Below are 19,337 nucleotides of genomic sequence, written 5' to 3'. Positions count from 1 at the left end.
GGACATTAATAGGACGATGTCTGCCAATAGATTAACACATTTTCCATTGGAATAGGTTCAGTTAAAGTTCATTGATCCAGATGAATGTAAGTTTTTCGAAAAAGTGTTGCCTCCTGGATATAAATGTAACCTCCTAGAAATAAAAGTATGCAACTATTATCAATTTTGTCTTCCTTCTCCTCTCCTTCTATCTCTCCTCCTCCTCTTCATCCTCCTCCACCCCCTCTCCTTTCCTTTCCCTTCTTCCTCCTCCTCCTATTTCTCCTTTCCCTCCTCCTTTTCGTTCTTCCTCCTCCTCCTATTCCTTTTTTCCCTTCTTCTTTTCGTTATTCTCCCTCCTCCTATTCTTCCATCTTTTTCCTCCTCTAACACGTTCATTTTTTCGATGGAGATAGGAGCTTTTATGGATGAGCTAGAAATAGTATAGCTTTTTAGTGCAAAAAATAGTCGAATTGATGTTTGCTTTTGCATTAGAACTAAAAGTGAGGATGATACTAGACATTACACTTTATCTGTGACAATCCACCATTTTCGTTATGTTTGTACGAGGATGTAAATTCAACACTTAAATGAATTTCTATGTAAGTCTATACGTCCATCCATGCATTCCTTATTTTGTAGAACTCGTCAGACGGAGAGAACATTCATTGAATTCTGCGTGGTGAAGAAAGTCATAGAATACAATTTCAGTCCATCACGATGTTGCTTGCGCAGACTTGTTTGTTCATCTGGAAGCGGGCAGAGCGAGTGTCTGCCTTGCGCCCAGCATTTCATTCAAACTTGAATGGTAACTTGTACTCAGAAATTACTTTTAAGAAAACGAGTAAAAAGCTATTTACGGGCCTGAGTCCCATGCACTAACCTTCCTCTAAATCACCTCTGCTACACAGCCAGACGCATCTAAAAACCGAGGGCCCTTTAACAGTTGCTGTTTTAAATGCGTTTCCATAAATTCTGCAAACTACTTAACTGGAGGCTTTATTCAAAACAAATGGGAAGAGTCTTGACTTTACTCAGGAAACCCATTGGCGCAATTGGTTCACAGAGATGTAAATAGATCAAGTAAAAGGAGGACACGTGACCCAATTACAATCCGATTCGGTTTTAAAATGCTTTGTGCCACAATATTAATTTACTTGTTCCTAACTTTTTTACTATTTAGCGTTTTAGTATTACACATTGCAAAAGTTCGCCATTTTCTTGAAGTGGGGTACTCCGGTATAAACAAATTTTACACGTTTAATTGCGGAGAATGAAGTTAAAACGTTAAATAACTCGAGACAGAAAAAATATCACACGAGATAATGACAGGGGGGGGGGGGGGGTTACCAGTTCCAAAATTTTGCCGTCGTTTGATTTTTGGAATTTCCAGTTCTATGAGCGCACTCTAAGCACTCCATAGAATGAAGGGTATTTCTATTATTTCAAAGAGACGCCCTGTCGATTTGAAGATATTTCCGGTTGACTCAACAAAAAGTCTCATCCGGGCATTATTTATTGGAAAATTTTTCTCGGTGTATGCTAATTGTACTTCTCCTCTCTTCCTACTTTTTTCATTTGACTCAAGAAGGGGCACCATGCCCCACCATGGCTCTTATCCTAAGTCCGCCACTGTTCTTCCCGCGCGAGTAAAGCCTTAATTTTAGAACACGTCTGCTAAAAGTGATACATTTTCTCACAGGATTTCGCGGCTATGCGAGGTAAAACGGACGGGGGAACCACGATGTGTGGTACGTGGTTCCCTGGGAGCTAATTAATGTATCGTCGGGAGGAGGGGGGGGGGGGGGGGAGCTGCTCGGGTGCACCCAGTACTGTTCCACGACTAATAAAATAAGCTGAGGCGTTATCTCGGATCGGCCAAGATTTGAGCATTGAACAATCCTCGCGGCAGCAGCGGCCCGGTCCGCCCGGTCCATCCCATCCTGTAAGCGTACACCGGGATAACTACATTGTGCTCGCCTAGCTATACGATTCCGGGTGTTGCCAACCGCCCTAAAAATCATCAACGGAGCAGCGTGAGTTTCGATCCGTTGGAGTGACGAATGTCGAGAGTCTGAAGTTTCGGTGGAACGCGCTCGAAATTTTCTAAACTTCAAATTTAGACGCCATTGGAAAATTTGCACGCAAATTTTTTATTGCTTCAGCTGAAAGTGCCTGAAGAGCTGATTTTGCAATATTTTTTATAATTTTTTTCGGCTTAGGGGAATAATATGGATTGCATTTTGCAAAAAGGAACCACTAGCATTGCAATGTTGCTAAGATTGTGCGACTTCTTTTGTCTTGGAGGAAAAACCCGATTTTCCATTAATAGTTCTATTTTACTCGCTATGAACTGTAAATTTAAGACAAAAATTACCATCTTTTCAGAGTTTTTCACGATTTCCGCAATTTCATTGCAAAAGATGAAGTTGCACAATCAGCATCATTGCAATGCTAGTGGTTCCTTTTTGCAAAATGCAATCCATATGAAAATAGATTTAAAAATGAGAAAATGCGTCGCCTAGTGGCGTCACCTGGCGGCATTTCCCGTTTAAACGCATGTATTTCAGCAGATCAGATCATTTTGTCATATCTCCTCCAACAACTGATCAGTTTATGAACCAAGGGTATCCTCGTGTTCAGCTCACTTGGTATAGCGTCCATTCAAACACAGAATCCATCAAATTTCAGACACCTGCAAATTCTCCTTTGCACCAACGTAATTTCAGGCGGCAGCCAATGAACTACAGGAATTTTAACGAAAGGTGACATCCGTCGCTGTTACATATTAATTTTCCGCACAACTGAGAAAATAATTTTATGTCCGTACTCTACCTATATAGGTACTCTAGCCCAACGTGGGTATGATCGGTTTGAATAGCACTTCACTGAAAAAAAACTCCGGCCTCGGAAGCCGTACTTACAGGCTATAGTATAGACATACCGTCCGCGTTCCGGGCTCAGATGCCGAAAGTTCCGGGCGCTGCACCGGGAGCAATCGAAGCTACGGCTCCAGCACCGGGAACTTTCGGCCTCTGAGCCCGGAAAGGACTGTATGTCTATGTAGCCCGTAACTTTTTTTCAGTGTGCACATTTTTTATCAGAAGAATGTTGGTTTTCCGTGTAATTTTGGCAACGGAGAGGTCTCGGCCGTGCAATGCGGCAGTGAGGCCGGGAAATCTTATTAATTATCTTTGCTTTGCATTGAGTATTGTGTCGATGCACCGGCACAATGAATCATAATCTTTGCACGTTGTGAGAGAAATACACTGTTATTTGAGTTAACCCTCCTTGGGGCCCGCTAATATTAGCCGTAGCGCCGCGCCGCGGGCCGCTTCGAGCGGGACCCCGGGCTTGCGGCTCGCTGCGTCGGCCAAGCCGCAGCGACCGCGCCGGCCGTTGCATCGGCTCCAATCTCGAGGCATCTGGTCTAGATTCCTGGTTTCAACTATGTCCGAATCGAATGCCGCGCGGATCCCGCGGTCGCCTCAATATGCCCGTTCGATTGTGTTATCGCCCTATAATTCCCCTCTATCTCTATTATAACTCAGTGGCGAGCGTGAATCATCCCATTGGAATTTCCTCGTTGGACGCTATAGTAAAGAATCGATTGCTGAGGCTTTTATTGCCAACACCCTGATACTCGATCACTATCCATTGGTTCAAATGGCGGATCAATCGATTCATCGCGAAGCACGAAGCGCCGCACAATGGACCGAATCAATGGGAGAGGTCGGACATGGATTCTTTCACTAGAACCGCAAATTTAGATGTTCATTTCGTCAGATGTTAAACTTTGAGGGGTGATTCTCGAGGAAAATTTTATGAGATAACAAATGGGTCCATTTTCAAGACCTCAAAATTGTATAAACGCGGAGTTATGAGCTTTTAAAATCCTCAAATTTTGTCCGGCCTCTCCATTGACTCGATCTACTGTGCGCCGGTGTTAAAAGTGAGCGTTCCAGTGCTCTCAGTCACACGGTATACTCAGACATAAAAAATCCCCGTGCCACGGAAACGCCCCCATTTGACCCAAGGATCAGAGGTTGCGAATATGGAGTTCCTTCATACCGAGAAAGTTGGCCAAGAGACAAAGGACCCTCCTCTGGCCTCTAGGCGACAGGTGGAAACAGAGACAAGAGACTTTACTTTCGGGACTTCAGCATTCTACTGTTTACTTACCTACAAGGTTGATGTTTAACAACGTGTTGGCAGTTTCGTTTTGCAAACAAGTCGAAAATGGCCGAAGTTTGTGAAACTTGTTTGGCTCATGACGTCACCCGGAGCTCATCATCGACATGTAGGTAGGTCAATACCCGAAATTAGGGTGATGACTGATGCTCCCTAATAATTGTCCATAAGGAACTGTTGAATTCCCGAAAGTAAAATCTTCCACCTGTCGCTAGGAGGCCAGTGGAGGGTCTCTTGTCTCTGGGTGGAAACTTTTATTTTCGGGGATCTAACACTTCCTTATGGACAATTAGAAGGGAGCAACAGTAATCATACCCACTAGGTGGATGATGAGCTTCGGGTGACGTAATGAGCCAAACTTTGGTATCTTTGCCAAACAAAATGCTTGACACGTTGTTTAACATTCACCGAAAGTTCCATCCATTGAAAGTTTCAAGATGCTATGATAATTAGTTTTTTTTTAAATGACAAAAATAGATAAATCTTTAGAGTTAATTATGGTTAGTTAGTATTTAAGTTTTTTGTTTCTACGAGGGCCGCGGAAAGGTTTGATATTTTGCGGGAAAACGCGCGAAAATCAATTTTTATCATCGTAACGTGACTTATTCAGGGTGGAGTGAAAAGTCCGAATTGAACGTCGGCTAGATCCCATATTCGTAAGAGTCGAGGGCAGAGCTTTGAAAGCTTACTCGGGAAAAAACTTGACATGGATTTTAGATATACTTCACGAGAGCAACAATCTTTCTTGCTAGGCCGCTTTTCACCTCCTTAGTACCTTTTGAATTTTTTTTTATCGATGTATCCCGTCAGTATCCAAAAGTCGTTTAAAGTGTAAATCGAATTTCCTGCTTTATTCAACATAAAATAATAAAACGACCCTAAAAAGTCATAAAAATTGACAAATCTGCGCGGCAGTACAGTATTAAACTCTCGAAATAACCAAAATAAAAATTAGCTGAAACGTCAGAAATCTATTCAAAACGCTTTGAGAGAATTGAAATTAGTGCGGATTTATGCATTGTATACATTCGTGGCTCAGTTTTATGGTAGGATTTTTATATAGGTATAAATAGCCACCTGTGTTAAACCTCCTAATAGGGCCCCACCGACAGATTGACGGTAAAATACATTCATTTTTCTAACTGAAATACACTGTGTGAAATTTGAAACTTTTTGGGCGATCTGACACGAAAAGGCACTTGTCTGACTCGATCGAAACAACTTGTTTCAAACGACAATCTTTGTTGGTCAGCGCAGCTTGGACAAGGGATCCACAATAATAAAATGTCATACATCACGAATTACGATCCTCTCGGCTTTAAATGGCCATAAAATATTTATGGCTTGCTAAGGTCCGGTCTTAATTTTGCAGGGCTGAGTCCGAGAGGTTGGTTATCTCCGCCGAGGCTTCAAAACCATGAACAGGGGAGGGGGAGGGGCGGAGAACTGGAGGTTTTTCTAATAATTTTATCGTTAAACGAGACATTAAACATCGGCAAACAAATAAAAGTAGAGCCTTAGTTGCCGATGCAAAAAATTCGAGGTGCATTGTCGCAATTTGCGATGGATTGTTGACTGAAGACTGGCACGTGGACCGCGGCATCATCTTAGTATGCCGCGCCTTCCTATGTCAGATAATTGGTCGTATTTAAATCAAAAGAAATGGTCTCAGCTGTGACCTGCGCCATGAGATCTATAAAAATTCATACAGGACAGGGCCCACGTAGAAATAGTTCCTTTTGATCGAAAATGTCCACGTAAAAGAAGCTTTTCTTGTGTCAGAAAGGGTGCGTGATCGTTGATTCGGTTAAATCTATTATTATTACTTCTAAATCTATCTAAATCTATTACTATTAAATCATTATTACTTAAGTCACATAGGTGTACACAATTATGTACATGTATCTCGAAACACGCCGGAATCACCCTCATCAGGTATGTCTTCGGCTGGAGCTACTATACTACTGCGTTACTACTTTTACTACTATTTTATGTAAGCCTCATGGGTCACGCGTTACTCTCATGCTTTTATATTACAGAGTAAGATTTAGGTTTACACCCTTAAAGAAATCCTGCACAAATATCCTCCGATATGGCACCAGTGCTGCTCATTCGGTAACGATGAATAGACCTGCACCGAGTAGAAGAGAACTGTTGAGCAGGGAGATCCGACATGATGGGCTTATTACTTTTTAATCCGGCCATAATATGTGTATCAGATTAAGAGGCCACTCCGGATCCCCTGTCATGAATTGGGAATAAAGACCTCCTCGAGTCGTAAAACTCTATCTGGATCCAGAGTGACGTCAGACGGGCACCGCGTCCTGGATAGTTTCCGATGCAGCGTTTGCTCGTGCCTTCCGCCAGGAGTCACGATGCTTCTACCTGCATTTCTCAATTGGATGTATTACTATCAAACGAAACTATGTGCATTAAGGTGTGAACGCTGACACCCATAAGAGTATGTGCATAACAGAGCTCACGTCATAGTGCACATAGTTCCGTTTGGCAGAAATACGTCCAATTGGATATTAAATTTACCGGAGTAATCAAGCGGACCTTCTTGAGAGAGGGAAGTCTCTGTAATAAGGTGACTGGCTATAGACAAGGAGGAAAAGCCTCGAGCCCCGCGATTTTGGTTTAGTGAGATCGTAAAGGGTCGCTTGGTATCTCTCTACTTAAAGTCTATGATCTCCTAAAATTCAAGGTAGTGATCAAGATTTCTCATATTTTTACACGTGGACCGCGTTAAATAGAAAAAAACACTGAAAAAATAGATATTGGATCTAGAGTCCGACTCTTGAAAACATTGACAAGAAGAAATACTCTTGATTCAATCGAATTTTTGCTTGAATCAAAACGAAATCCGCTTAAATTAAGAGGCTTAGTTCTTGATTTAAGCTAGATTCTGATTGAATCAAGAGTACTTTTTCTTGTCGATGTTTTTGAGAGTCTGGACTCTAGATCCAATGTGTTTTTTTCCAGTGAAACCAAACTATATCTGCTACTGTCAAATTTAAGTGGGCAATTTAATTTTTAAATGAATACGGTAGGGCCGGATTTACCTACTTGCCGCCCATGGGCCGCCTGTATTTTGCCGCCCCCTCCTCATTCGTTTTGAAACATCAACAAAAACTATCAAGTGAACGTGCCGGAAGAAGAGGGGTGCATAAGCCGCGTTGACTCGTGTTGGACACATTTTTTGCGAAAGCCCTGTCAAAACTATTAGCAAAAATTCACGGAACTTTGCACGAAAGTAAAGTTCCGTAAACATATCTCTGTGTGGACAAAGCCCTCCATTTATAAGTATTGAACGAAAAAATTAAGAAAGAACAACCATAAATGTGGTTTAATAATTTTAACTTCCACCGCCGTGCACCGCGCCGCGCTAATCGTAGGTACTGTGTTTGGCGCAATGCGTGAAGTATTCCTACAGTCTTGCGGGCGATATGCGTTTCACGCCGACGCGACCGCTGCTGAACGCACGTTTGACGCAATGCGTGAAGTATTCATGCAGTCTTGTAGGCGCTATGCGTTACACGTCGACCGCCTCTGATAGCGTTGCGTTTGACGCCACGCGTGAAGTATTCGTGCAGTCTTGTAGGTGCTAATGTGTGTTATATGCCGACCGCCGAGTCGAGGGCTTTTCCTTATCATCTCAAGTCCTCGTCATCATTGCTCTCTACGCCGCACAGTGCAGTGTCCCATGGACAAAAATCGAAAATTCGACTTTGTCGGATAATAAAAATAACCGCTGGATTGAAGAAATGGATGGATGGGAAGAAAAAATTCGTAGTTTCTTGACACGAAAACGCTACGGAAGGGGAGGGAGGGGGAGGGGAAATCACGGAACCTGCGCGGATGCACAATTAGCAGAGATCCAGCAGCGGGCATCCTGTGTTAAGACGGGTGATAACTGAAATTACTCTACTCAGAACGGAACAAGGTAGAATATTTAGGTATAAGGTATGTTCGTCGATACAAAAACTATGTTGATCATTTTAAATTCTTAAATTAAGGGCCTCTCAGTCCGGTCTTCCGTTGATGATGCCAAAAATTCGATTTATTCTATTTACGCAACTTCAAATGTAGATTAAAAAAATATATCAAAATATATCAACGCAATTTTTTGATATGTTGTTCAGAATACCTTCCAGATTCAGAATATATTTAGTTTTTAGCCCTAAAGACCCCTAAATCAACGGAATCGTCATTTTTGTGACTTCAAGTCAAGGCTTTAGGCGCGCACTGAGCGGCATATTGGCTTGTTTTTATAACAGCCATACGTGAAACCAAAGAGAGCCAGTGTACATGCATGAGTTCAGCCGTGTATTTTGATAAGTTGTTAGAATGATGTTTCAAATCCATAATCTATTTGATTTCTTCTCAATTGGACCTCAAATTTAACGACAATTATGGTGTCCGTCCGTTCATGTCAGAAATCAACTACGTAATCGATAAATGAGATGTGATGATATCTTTAAACAGAGATTAAAAAAATATATCAAAATATATCAACGCAATTTTTTGATATGTTGTTCAGAATACATTCCAGATTCAGAATATGTTTAGTTTTAAGCCCCAAAGTCCCCCAAATCGACGGAATCGTCATTTTTGTGACCTCAAGTCAGGGCTTAGGCGCGCACGGAGCGGCATATTGGCTTATGATCTTGTCTTTAACAAAGATTTAAAAAATATATCAAATATATCAACGCAATTTTTTGATACGTTGTTCAGAATACCTTCCAGATTCAGAATATGTTTAGTTTTAAGCCCCAAAGTCCCCCAAATCGACGGAATCGTCATTTTTGTGTCCTCAAGTCAGGGCTCAGGCGCGCACTGAGCGGCATATTGGCTTATGATCTTGTCTTTAAACATAGATTTAAAAAATATATCAAAATATATCAACGCAATTTTTTGATACGTTGTTCAGAATACCTTCCAGATTCAGAATATGTTTAGTTTTAAGCCCCAAAGTCCCCCAAATCGACGGAATCGTCATTTTTGTGACCTCAAGTCAGGGCTCAGGCGCGCACTGAGCGGCATATTGGCTTATGATCTTGTCTTTAAACATAGATTTAAAAAATATATCAAAATATATCAACGCAACTTTTTGGTATGTTGTTCAGAATACCTTCCAGATTCAGAATATGTTTAGTTTTAAGCCTCAAAGTCCCCAAATCGACGGAATCGTCATTTTTGTGACCTCAAGTCAGGGCTCAGGCGCGCACTGAGCGGCATATTGGCTTATGATCATGTCTTTAAACATAGATTTAAAAAATATATCAAAATATATCAACGCAATTTTTTGATACGTTGTTCAGAATACCTTCCAGATTCAGAACATGTTTAGTTTTAAACCACAAACTGCCCCAAATCGACGGAATCGTCGGTTTTTGTGATCTCAAGTCGGGAATTGGGTATACTCGTTGAACTGCATATTCGCCCCTGTTCAACCTAACTTTATGATTCCTTTCCGATAAAGAAAAAAAAATTTACATACACATGTGGTTATTAGACATTATGTTCATTCTATACAATACTCTAATACATACCCCCCCCCCCCCCTCGCCCCGGAAATTCTATCCGTCTTTCCGCATCGTTCTCTAGTTTTTCGGAATAGCCGATTTTCCCTCGGATAATCACAGTTTTTTACCCCACTTTTTGTTTTTGCTACTTTTTTCTCACACAAAAATTTTAAAAAAAAATTATAATACGTGTTAAAAAGGTTTAATCTGGGTAACGTTACAGGGCCTGTTGTTAACCAGTAATTTCAGATCAAATCATGAGGAATGTGCCATGAGTGCCATGACCGTCTTTTTCCGACCAGAATCGATCTCTCTATAATTGTTACAGCCCTCCCCCCTCTCCAGGTGCTGCTTTAAGAATGTAATCCTATCTAATGATAGACTATATGAATAGGAGGTCTCATGTCAAATTTTCCTTCTCTATGTCCATCCGTCTTTGAGCTATGAGTTCAGTTCCTACCACTCGAACGCTCACTATTTAGTAACTTTGCGACCGCTCCACCCTCCCCGCCGGAAGTGTCATTTAAAAAATTTGACCTCATCTAACGATGGCCTATCGGTAGAAGAGGTCGCACCCAAATTTCACTTCTGTATGTGCTACCGACTTCGGACTAAAATGTTTGTCCCTACCGCCCAAACGCACGTCTTCAAGTATCACTGCTTCCGCCCCCCCCCCCCCCTCACCCCGCCACAAGTGTCATTATGAAATTTTGACCCCATCCGACAATAGCACATATGTATAGGAGGTATCATATCAAATTTCACTTTTCTATGTCTTTCTGTCTTTGAGCTATGAGTTCGGTCTCTACCGCCCAAACACTCGCCTTCAAGTATCAGTACTCCCGCCCCCCTCCTCCCGCTCCAAAGTGTCATTAACAAAATTTGACCTCATCTAACGATAGTCTATATGTTCAAGACCTCTCATACCAAATTTCACATCTCTATGTGCTTTTGTCTGCGAGCTATGATTTTTGTCCCTACGCGCCATAAGGACACTGCACTGTGCGCGCCGCGCCGCTCCGGGCCAAATTGCGTGTTTGGTTTCTTTCATATCTCGACTAATTAAAGGTGCTATCTCTTATATCAAAATGCAAAATGACAAAATTAGAAATTTCTTTACTCTCAGGAAATGAAAGATTTTGTCGCCTTTTCTCGTCTGTAATTGTTTTTTATACCTACATTTAAAAAGAATGCATAATTTGCCGCCCTCTAAATTTGCCGCCATGGGCCACGGCCCATGTGGCCTCCCCCTAAATCCGGCCCTGTACGGTTGTGCGGATTTTGTGCAAATTTCAATGAATAATTTTCTGCATTGCAAAAAGCAAATTCCTTAAAATTTCATAGGAATCCAACTGTTTGTGCCGTTAAATATGTGCCGGTTAAAATAATTACATAGAATGATCATTGCAATAATAAGCCTGTCATCAGTATTTATTAAATTGGTAACTTTACATGAATTTTTCATAGCATATAGCAACGACGAAGGTCCTTGAGGATCACATCAAGTCGATGCTAAATAATTGAAGATACACTCATGAAACAAGTGCATCAAGGCATTCATGTTTTCTGCGAGCTTCAGATGCATTCAGCAGGTTTTACTAGTTCTATGATGCAAGCAAGGCGTTAATTATTTCGCTTCGATAACTGACCCAACCGTGATGAAAAAGTCAACTGTTTTGCATAAAACCGCACAGGAATCGAGCGGTCTATTTTTAAGATTCACGACGCGCCATAGTGCCGTTTCACCGTGCGTAAATGTATCCCTAAGTGATTTCATTAGTGGAATTCTTTCTTTTGTTTTAGGGCTGAGGAATGTATCATGACTTAACTCAGGAGGAGAGGAGGTCCAATCGATGCGGTTCTAAAACACAGGGAGGTAAGATGTCTTTTTAATTTTTTCAAATTTTGATTTGTAAGGTAAAAATTTGCGTTAAGAAGCCATAAACAGGTAACTTTTCCTGCAGATTAAGAACTCTTTAGGTTGCTCCAAAGTTTGCTGTGCTAAGAAAAAACGCCGTATGAACCTTCGGGAGTTGCCAAATTTCCTTTGATAAAACATGAATTCCTTGGTAAACTTATGAATATTTTCCTCACATTTCTTCAGGTAATTTTGTTTGCAATTTTATCGAAAGATTCTGAAAATTCAAAGGAAAAATGTTCATAACTTTCCTCAAAAATAAGCATTTTATAAAAAAAAAAAAAAAAAAAAAAAAAAAAAAAAAAAATTGGGGACTCTCGAATGTCCTTACGGCGTTCTTTCTTAGCACGGCAGTAATGTAATATCGACTGACGTCAGACTAGACCGGGTGAACGCGACAATGATCCTTGATTGATCGAACCCCCTCGGACCCGCCTTTTTTTTCACAAATCCGACATCAACGTATCTCGGAGCGATTTCCATCAAAGGCAAAAAGAAGAGCGGAGAGCATCATTAGTTGGAACCTTCCTTGCATACTAATTCCACGTAGCGTGCGGTTTCTAATGTATGTATCGGAGATCTCCTTGCATCTCTCCCGAGCCCCGTTCAGCAACTGCGCCGACTCCGAAGCAGGGCAACTTCCATTAGGTTAGGATCGGATCGGCCCGAAACCTGCACTTGTCAAGGCCGCTCGCACACCGACACCGACACCGGCCGACCGCAAGCGTAGACAGTGACAACAGAACATTCAACGGGACAACGGCTGCGTACGCGTCATCGTGCACTGAACCCCGGCCCCGTGCGTGTGAAATAGCCGCGAGGACTCTCACGTGACTAGTTCTGCCCTTGCCCTTGCCCAAGGATAAGCGATCAGAGCCACTAGATCAGAAAGATGATGTACGGTAAGAGGCTTACGCTTATGGACAGCATACCGTATTTTCTCCAGTTACGGAGAGGAAGGGGCATGTTTCGGCGGGAGAGGGGAGGGGATCTTGCAATCTTTCTACATTAACGGAATCGATGACTGTCTTCGAGATCATACCCGAGTGGAGTTCGCGTGGGAAAAATATAGCTGTAGAACTGCTTGGGTTGTCGTATAGGACTTGATTACCAATTTTCAGACGAGAAATTTGGGTAAATAACGGGGTTGAATGCGTGCAAGGTTAGAATAATTGAGAGGGGAGGGAATCTTGCAATCTCTCTACGTGTACCGTAATCGATGACTGTTTTCAACATCGTACGTACCCGAGTTGAGTTCGTTTGGGAAAAAATATAGCTGTAGAACTGCTTGGGCTGTCGTACAAGGACTGGATTACCAATTTTCAGACGAAAAATTTGGGAAAATAAGGGGGTTGAATGCGTGTAAGTTTCTCGAATTCGATCAGGTTTTTATTGGTTCGCACCCCGTTGGCGAGATCGCCCAATCCAAAGTCTGTGGGCAACTTTTTTGTCTCGCCCGTGGACAGGTCAACCCCGTTGCCCAGCCCGTGAGGTGGCCGATGTTTCTGTCCGTATCGTGAGCTAGGCAGCCAGTCTGTGGGCTGGCCGGTAAAAAAGCTGAAAACCAAGCCAACCCGGGCCGGTCATTAATTTTGAATGCAATCCATGCTAATCGAAGAATGTTCCTCACTGACCGAATTCTGACGAGTTACTCGCGAGATTTTGGCCGAGACTTGCAGTATCAAAACGATATGCAGGTTATGGGAATACATTTTACAACTTATTTTTTTTAGTTTTCTCAAAAGTTTTTAATACAAAGTTACGAGTTTTTTTTTTTTTTTTTTTTTTTTTTTTTTTTTTTTTTTTTTTTTTTTTTTTTTTAAATTTGCCTATGTTTTTAGTATCTTGGATGTGCGTGTTGCAATTTAAAACATTGAGAGTGTTTCCGCTTAACGAAGACTTGACAGAGTTGACTGTAGCGCCTTGATGCAACTATTCGTGTTCTACGGATGTGCGTGTTGCATGTTCAAAAATTGAAGGCACTTTCGCTTTTCTCACTTCTTAAAATATGAATGCATGGGACCGGTCACTTGTAGCACTCAGATAACTGAGTACTTACCTATATAAGGAGAGTATTGACAGTTAGTGACACAAGGCCAGAGTATCTAAGGCCAATAATTGAATCAATTCTTAAATGACTTCAACGCCGGAAATGAGAACAAGTGAAAAATATTAGAAACTGTAATATTTAGCTCGTTTTAAATCATAGGCCGTATAGTGATGTGATGCATTAATCCGACGTTGTAATATTTTAGAACTCTGAAATGCAGAGCTGGTCGATTAAAAGTTCTTTACTTTTTTTTTGTCGAATTATAATTTCTGGCACTTAAGTCTTTTACTATATGACCGAAACAAGTCGGTGATTATCCTGATCTACGATAATGCAGTTCTACACGGATTGTGAGTTGCTTGTGGCATACCTAGATGCAACTATTCGTGTTCCGTGGATGGGCGTGTTGTATGTTCAAAATTGAAGGCACTATCGCTTTTCTCATTTCCTCAGAGATGTGCCAGTTTGCTGTCTAAAACTAATCTAATAACTTTTACACTGAGTATTTTAATTTGCAATATTTTTTCACTTTGTGAGATAAAGTAATTAGAAAATGTGGTTAAGTGAACAAAAAAGCAACATTTGATAGTGTGTATATCTTTCTTTTAAACTGGAAACATACCGTGCGGACTGTACATAACTGTGCTTTTGAAGTGAAAGTACACTCTTTTTTACCTCAATTAAGTTTTTGAAAGACGAGCTTAGCTTTGTGGACTATTCGAGTATTCATGGAATTCTGGGTGTGGAGCTGTAAGTGACGATTTCATTGGAGTTTGTTTAACCATGGTAACGATTTGGCACTTATTAACGAAACATATGATATTCAAAGTGAAATATGACTTCCTACACTTACCTCGCATCTAGTACCCTGTGACGTATAAACCTCATGCGCTATAAAGGGATCCTTGTCCTGAATTTAACCATATCTGTGGCGATCCTAACAGGTTGGCAATACTGTTTTCCAGTCATTAAAAATCATTTAAAATATCGATTTTTTGACATTAATTTAAATGCAGAAATAACATCGTTGCCAACTTGCAAGAATCGCCAATGAAGCTTACGGCACACCGTCCGTTGAGGGATCCGAAGAATCGCGTTAAAATAACGCGTTGATAAAATTTTTGATTAAAAGTCAAAGCCACTAGAGTTGTCACAAATGAAAAATTTTGTTATAAAAATAAATTCAACTGCAGATATAACATTCTGATGTTACAAATCCGTGTACACACTATAAAAATAAAAGAAAATATTGATAAAGCAGGGGCTAAAAAACGCGGGTTAATGGAAGATATTATATAGGATACCGACAATAAAACTGAGGCTATTAACTCAAGCTTGAGTCAACTTTTTCACACACTGACGCTTCGGAATAATTAGATTTTCATTGATGTGCACGTTCTGAAAAATGAGAACAATAAAAACGTTTCCCTCTCACCATTCAGAATCTCCCGCCTTTAGAACGAAGTCCCATAAAAAAGAAAGAAAAAAAAGAGGAACAAAGTTATTCGTCAGAGTGGTTTTGAATGAAACTTGTGTCAATACAAAGAGGGTAGAGGGAGGTTTCTTGAAGGGTCTTTGATCCAGAGATGCAAAGTTTTATAAAACTTTCTGAAATGAGTTTTTTTAAACTTCTGCAATAAACTCAGCATGCCATGAGACACATAAAAACGGTTGAAAGTTTCAAAATTTTGCAAAGAAAAAAAAACAGAATCCTCGCAAATTTTGAATTTTTCAACGAATCCTCGAATAATTATATGTTGCGTTCACACTACACAGCCCTTGAAACATCGTCGAAAAATAGTAAATAAAAAATTTCACTTTCTAGCAAAATGAATTAATTTTGCATCGCAGCTCTGGTTTGAATAGACCGTGTTGGTATAGCATCAACAGGGGGTGTGTCAAGAAAGAAACATGTTTTTCAATACTTCGATCATTTTCGAAATGCTTTCAAAATTACCGTTCAACTCCGCTGCGGACATTCTATCAAGCATTTCCTTGGACCTATCACCGATCCAAACATTCCTGGCTCGTCCAATAGCCGGGGGAAAACTCTGGCTGGAGGCGGTGGCGCCGACCAAAGGCGATCTCCTCATCCTGCACCGCATGTTCCGCGTATGCAACGTGGGAGCCCTCGTCTTCGTTGTTTTGTTCCTGGTGATCCGTTTGCCGAAGTTCTCGCACATCTACCGTCTGGTGCGCTTCATTCGGTTGGCCCGTGTCATCCGCATCGTCAACTTCATCCGCGGTTTGTCATCGACGGTGATGAGCTTCTCCAAGCTCCGACGGATCGTCCGCTTCATCAGGAGAGCCCGGACGGTCGATCTCTTCCCACTTGTTCTCGCCATCGTCGTCATGGTCTTCCTCTGTTCGATCTCCACCCTCTGCTGCAACAGCCTCTACGGACCGCGAGCTCGCTGTTTCGCCTGCTACGCCTTGTTCGTTAGCTTCGCCACGTTCGCTTTTCTCTGGGGCTGTTTCCGCAAGTCGCCGACCCCACGATCGCATCCACCCCCACCCCGCTCGTCCACTCCTCCGTCGACAAGGGATACGAATCCACTGAGGGGTTCATCGTGAGAGTTGCATCCCTAAAGACAAAGTTACATAGAAAGAAATTTTGAAAAGTGGTAAAAACTATGGACGACAATGTGCAGTAAGGATCTAATATTTTAAGCTCATTCTAGAAATAGCGTATGCGTTATTAATGTTTATATGCAGGGAAACGTTTTTCTCCTGATATTTTAATTTAAATTTGAATAATGACTTCTCAATTTGGGGCAAAGTTTGTACAAATAAATTGATTGCACCCAAATGTTTTTACATCTTTTTTATTTTCATTGCATGTCTAAAGTCGAACTATGTAATTAAATATTAAAATAAAAGCTTACCTGCAGAAACAAAAACTTAATATTTATATGTTTATCAATGATATTTCATTTGAAATTTCATGAGAAAATAGTAGTTACAGTGCATAGCTCCTGCGTTCTGATCCATGGAATGATGTGCATTCAGACTCCTGGGGATTATTAGTCGCGTATGAATGGTGTTTTAAAATCTTGTTTATCCAAATTGTGAAAATGGGATTGAAGTCCTCTCTGTTGAGGATTTGAATAGCACATCAACACGGCTTCTAGCACATGAGTGCTCATCACATAAATTATACGTTAGCTGTAGTCCGTAGTCGAGCAAGAACTAGCACCGTCCGTCCGACATGCGTTGATTAAAACGGCTGCAATAATGAACATTCTTCCGTCCACATGCGAGGAATCCCACGGCCAAATTACGCTGCTCGATATTCAAAACATCGCGTTCCTCGCCTCCAAGCTGTATTTATAATGTCTCATGCTAAATTCAGGCATGAAAAGGTAGCTTTACGTAAGAGATTTACCTTTACAGTAAATTGAATTACTTTACATGGATCGAATCTGACTTGAGAATTAAAACACGTTGATATATACTTCTAAAAGGTGCTACTCTCTGGCTGTGGAATTACCCAGGATTGAAATAAAAAAACGAACACCTGGTTGAGATTTCGTCTGTGTGCGTTTGCATGCGCGCTCGTATATGCCAGCATTTGTGGGGGGGGGGGGGGGCACTGAACATGCCTCTGCTCTAAGTTGTAGGGCCTCCTTATAGCTGAGAAGCCATCCTTGTTGGCCTAAACCGAAAAAGAGCCCCAAAATTCAATATGATATGTTCGCTATACGATAAGTTGCATTATAACTCTTCCATTGGCGGATCCAGCAATTTGGCAACACCGAATTTCCTACACTTAAACCTATGGAAATGTATCGATTCATAGGGGGCCAGGTGCTCCGACAAGAATCGATTATTTAGCATAGGTTGAAATGGAGGAAATCCAGTGTTGCCAAATTGCTGGATCCGCCTCTTGCTCTTACGCGCCTCCAACATCCAGCTACCCCACAACTTTACTTTTGCACACGAATGTGAGGGTGTGTATGTGTATGTGAAGTTTTGTGATATTTTTCGAGATCACTTTTGAGGCCAGTGCACACACGCTTCTGCCCCAAATTGTGGGGCCTCCCTATAATTTTAGGGTCATCATAGATAAAATTTTATTTACCGCTCAGCAGGCTAAAATTTTTATAAGGAGACTTCCCCAATCCGCTTTACCCACTCAGGGAAGAGTATCTCGGTCGATTATTTAATTTCGCTGAACGGTCCTCTCCTTGGCCTGCCTCTAGATTTGTTTCTGCCCTGTGCGGAGTTAATTCAAGATTCGCGTCCTCAGTGGCTCAAGAAACGAGGCAGTTTGCGAGCAACGAAATGTGCGCTACAGACACGCAGGATAAATTGAGGCACTAAATTTGAACCGCGCCTTGAGGAAGGGGCGGGCAGGCCTTTCCGAGCGGCGATGATACGCGAAAGAAAACAACTTTTATTAATTAACTCCTGCAAATGACTTAATTCCGATCTTTTCCTGATTCCGACCGGTGTCTGCGGTGTTCCCCAAATCGCTACTGAAGTGAGTCCTCGTGTAATAACTTCTGTTTTTTGTTGTCATTAACAGTGTGACAGGGCGTTTTAGTGAATGTGCGTGAGACGAGCAGTGTATTTTTGACAAGACTTGCCTTTAATAAGTGGACACTCTTAAATATAGAGCGGCCACATAAGTTGAGATTTTGCATATTTTCTTTTTCTGAGAATGTGACTCAACGTTGTTGCCAATTTTTGAGAGATAAATTCTGCAGTAAAATTTTTGAAGACTGGCGAACGCCTCCTCCTCCCCATTACAGCAAGTTTTATAAAATCACATTTGTACGTGGATTTAAGCTCCGTAGTATAGAAGGTCCGATGTAGTCAGCCGCTATGAGACGAATCTAAGCGCTACTTTCCAAAAATAGCTTTTACACCTAATAAGGGAGGATGAGTGTGGGGTCCCTGAAATATATTGTCTCTAATTGACAAAACCGCGACTATACATATAGTATTCCATTAAAGACTAGACTTCTAAGAGGATCAAAATACAAAATTCGGCCGGTACAATGACGCGAGCTGCAATTTTCAAGCCAAAGAAGCCAATAGCCTGAAAACGCTACCGCTCATACTGCGATGCCGTGCGAGTCAAAAATACCGTATGAACATTTAGATGTTGCCAAATCTTCCCCGAAAAACAACTTATTTTCGAGAAAACAGATGAACATTTCTGAAATTTTGAGATATCATAGACAGGTCAAAGCGTAAATCAAATTCTCCGAAAAATTGGAGGGGAAACATTCACGATTTCCGCAGAAAATTTCGTTTTATCGAAGAATATTTTGCAACGCCCGAAAGCTCATTCGCCGTTCTTCCTTGGCACGGCAGCATACGATTGGCGCATTTCCTTGCTGTGAAAGAACGCCGAATTAGCTTTTGGATGTTGCCAAATTTCCCTTGATGAAATACGAATTTTTATGGAAACTCTTGACTATTCATTTTCCAACTTTTTAGAGGATTTTATTTAATGAAAAGTAGTTAAAAATTTCAAGGAAAGATACCAAAGACATAAAGACGGAGCGCTCGTATCTAAAAGCACGGGGAAAAAGTGAAGCTAGGTTCGGCGCTGCGCGCTTGTGTGAGTGTGTAAATGAGCGCGGGAATCCATGGCGGCAAACGGAAATTTGATTTGAACTTGTCCTCTTGATTTTTGCACATTTCTTCTTTGAAACGTATT

At 41.3% G+C, this 19,337-nt stretch overlaps 1 protein-coding gene across 1 annotated transcript in view; it reads left to right on the top strand.

Moving 5' to 3' along the window:
- sha (shavenoid) overlaps positions 1-19,337 on the top strand; it is a 146,048-nt gene that overhangs the window by 48,264 nt on the left and 78,447 nt on the right. The window contains exon 3 of the mRNA XM_019062608.2: positions 11,502-11,574. The gene's annotated coding sequence lies outside the window, so the exon portion shown is untranslated. The remainder of the gene's footprint in view (positions 1-11,501; positions 11,575-19,337) is intronic.

Source organism: Bemisia tabaci, chromosome 1 (assembly GCF_918797505.1).
Source record: "Bemisia tabaci chromosome 1, PGI_BMITA_v3".
Taxonomy (NCBI): domain Eukaryota; kingdom Metazoa; phylum Arthropoda; class Insecta; order Hemiptera; family Aleyrodidae; genus Bemisia; species Bemisia tabaci.
This window is presented reverse-complemented; position numbering and strand designations above follow the sequence as displayed.